Raw genomic sequence first — 3698 nt, 5'->3', positions numbered from 1 at the left:
TTCTTTCTTTGCTAGGAAGGGGGAGCAAGTCTTCTTTCTCATGCTGTTAGAAAGCACCCAGAGTCTCAGCACCATGGTCTCCTGGTGACACAGAACAGCTAGGAAGAGGCCTTGCCCTCTGTCTTTTTTTTTTTTTTTTTTTTTTTTGGACAGGCAGAGTGGACACACAGAGAGAGACAGAGACAGAGAGACAGAGAGAAAGGTCTTCCTTTGCCATTGGTTCAACCTCCAATGGCTGCCGTGGCCAGCGCACCGCGCTGATCCAAAGGCAGGAGCCCAGGTGCTTCTCCTGGTCTCCCATGCGGGTGCAGGGCCCAAGCACTTGGGCCATCCTCCACTGCACTCCCGGGCCATAGCAGAGAGCTGGCCTGGAAGAGGGGCAACCGGGACAGAATCCGGTGCCCCGACCGGGACTAGAACCCCTAGTGCCGGCGCCACAAGGCGGAGGATTAGCCTATTGAGCCGCCACGGCGCTGGATTGCCCTCTGTCTTTATCTGTCTGACCAATCACTCCTGGTTGAGCAGGCACCATCATGGGATGGGTGGGAATTCTCACCATTGGGAGCCCCGGCATCATTGGCAAATGGCCTCCCACGGTGGCCTCATTCCAGGAGCGGGTCCTGCTGGCATAATCCCAGGAGGAGGAGGATCCTTCATTGGCATCATGGGAGGGCCTCCAATAGGGGGTGCTGGCATCACACCAGGCAAGGCAAGATCATCGCCCCTGCAGGGGGAGGAGCAGAGAGTGGAGTAGGAGGTGTCTTCCTCCTTGAGATGCAGCGGCTGTTTTGTTATCTGGCTCCGGGCCTGCTCCCCATCCATTTCTGACGGTAGACTTTCCCATTCTCTTTGTGTTTCCTGCCACTGCAGTGTGTCTGTCATGGACAGAGAGCAGGGGTGAGGCGCCCACCGCGGCAGTCACAGTAGAACTTGGGCATGTTGCTCTGCAGGCCGTTTCTAATGTATGTTTTATATGAAACTAGGCAAAACTAGTGAGGAGGTATTGCAAACTACGAAATTGGTAATTATTGCAAACAGCTTGTTGAGATTATGTGACACAAGGACAGAGGGCCATATTCCACAACTGTACAAAGTCCTCTCAAGTCTACCACAGTCCTACACTCCCTGGTACACGGACGGTATTTTAAAATTGTGGTAGCTTAGGGGCATATAAAAAAACACATTCTAAGTGAGGTCAGAGAAGGATTTTCTGAAGCTTTTTCCATGGTTTTTAGAGAATAACCTTCTTGTTCAATATCAAGTATTTATGAGGTTCTGATAAAGTGTCTTAAAATAATATTTTATAAAACATTTAAGATCTTTGAAAGGAGAAATTGCTTTTGAAATCCCAGCCATTCCTCCTTTCTCGGTTTGCTTTTCTCATCATATGATCTCCAGGTGCCATGGGTGGCCATTGAAACAAGAAGAAAAGCCCTCCCACACCTGAACTTGAGAAAATTTGAAATATCAACTCTGCGGGTACCCAGGGTGTAGCCCAAGAACAAAGCTTCATCTGTCGCCTGTTCTTATGCATGTTAATGGCTATATTCTAAGACCAAAGGGGGAAAAAGGTTTAACAAGTTTCTGACTTTTGATGAAAACGCTTTTGGAGAGTTTTTCACATAAACATTTTATAATCCAGAGAGTTAAGTAAGGATGTTGTTTTTTCAGAAGAATGAGCCAAGCTTTGAAAAACATTCTCCCAGAATCCTAAAGCTTTGCTGGCCGCCTTGAGGTTTTAATCTATTTCTGTGATTAACAGGATACCGCAGTAGGGGGCATCAAAGAGATGGTGAATTTGTGCCTAGAAAACAATAGTATTTTTGTATTGAGTATTCAGTTCATCTTTACGGAGAGAATAAGTTTACATTTCAAATAGCAAGACAATTCAGTTAAGGACCTCTTTCACCCTCCAACCAAATGATACGCAGTCCACCACCTCCAGTGACTCCTTTGCCAATCACCCTGGGTCTGCACTGGAGTTCTTATAAGGGCATTTTAGGCATTACAAGGAATGGCTGGTTAATACTAAAGATATGCACCCCAGAACGTGAGAACTCTAGGTTATGTTTCTGAGATGTCTATGTGTGAGGAGCAGAGACTGGTCACGGGGATGGAATGAAGAGAAACAAGGAAAGGGGAAGGAAGCAAATGAGCGAGTGAAGCTGTACCTTCTGGCTCCTGCCTGCCGGTGCAACCTCGACTCATGCCACCCTGTCCTCCGCTCGCTGTGTTCCAGCCACCCAGGTCTTGTTTCCGTTCTCCCAGCATCCTAAATGCTTGCCTTCTCTGTTACTGTATCAACAAGAGCACCTCTACTGCCAACACTCCATCGTATCATTAAAAACTTTTTTTTTTCTTAATTAAAAACATTTCAAAAAATTTATTTGGAAGCAGAGCCTGAGAGAAAGGGACAGAGATAGAATCCATTGATTCACTCCCAGATGCCCACAGTGACCTACTAGGGCTGAAACTGGGGAACTGGGAACTCAATCCATGTCTCCCACATAGGATGTTCGGTGGCAGAAACCCAGCTGCTGGAGCCATGGCCACTGGCACTCAGGGTCAACACCTGCAGGAAGCTGGAGTCAGGAACTGGAGCTGTGAATGGACCCCAGGTGCTCTGTTATGGAGCAGACTAAACACCTGCTCCTGTTCTATCATTTTTGTAGAATTCAATCACAGCATGCAACACAGTATGCAGGTGCTTCAATACACTTGAAAACAATGATTGCTTCTCAATTGCATATCCTTCGAGTCATGACACTCGTCCCCAAGAGCAGGACGCATGTTTACTTGTGACTACTGCTCATGTTGCCTTGAGAGGAGGTATCCTTTCCTGCGTTGTTCAGTGAGAGTGTGCACCGGTGTGGGCAGAGTTGACTGATTCCCCAGTCATCTCATGGCACTCTTTAGAAGGCTTTTGAGGTTTTATTGTTAGCTGGCTTCCCTGCCCATGGAGAAAGTAGAAAAGGTTAAACTGCCTGAGTTCTCGTCATTGCAAACTCATTTTGGGGAAAACAAAATCTATTTGAAAAGAGTTCACATCTTGGTCCATACTCCATATTCTGCGTAAGATTTTGACCACAAACATAAGCTTAACAGTTTGGACCTTAATTTTACTATCTATGGTCATGAATCTACAGGAAATACTTTGTTTGAATTTTATAGTAAATCATTCTATATAAGTAGAATCTTACTAAGAGAAATGAAAATTTAAAAATATCGCAGCATTTATAGCTTATCCTGATTACAAAAAAGTAGAAAACTTTGAAAAATGAAAAGCAAAAGGAAAAAATATAAGCTGCAATTTTAAACTACCTTCTGCCCATTTTCAGGTGGGCTTTACTTTACTTTTTTTGTCTTTCCCGAAACCTGTTCTTGTTTAGAATTACCAAGACCAACATTATTTGCTCCTACTACTTCTAAGTCCAAAAAACAGCATCCTTCAGTTGTTTCTTCACCAGGAGATTATTAGTACTAATGTTCATAGTTCATTTATGGCTAAAATGCTTTTATTTTACTCTTATTCTTGAAAAATAGTGTAGTAACCCCCCCAACCCCCACCTATTTTTGGCATCAATATCATATATTTTATTTCCATGTGTTTTGCATTTATTTTAACCTATAAGAAATTATCATTACTTTGACAGTCATTATTCCATTCATTTTAATTACATATTTACTTTTCTTCAATC

General features: G+C 44.0%; 1 pseudogene; it reads right to left on the bottom strand.

The window, feature by feature from the left end:
* Window positions 1-454: 454 nt before the first annotated feature.
* On the bottom strand, window positions 455-938 carry LOC133773390 (U1 small nuclear ribonucleoprotein C-like; annotated as a pseudogene).
* Window positions 939-3698: the final 2760 nt, after the last annotated feature.

The sequence above is a fragment of the Lepus europaeus genome, chromosome 14, assembly GCF_033115175.1.
Source record: "Lepus europaeus isolate LE1 chromosome 14, mLepTim1.pri, whole genome shotgun sequence".
Lineage (NCBI taxonomy): Eukaryota > Metazoa > Chordata > Mammalia > Lagomorpha > Leporidae > Lepus > Lepus europaeus.
The sequence above is the reverse complement of the archived record's forward strand: the minus strand, read 5'-3'. Positions and strand labels throughout refer to the sequence as shown.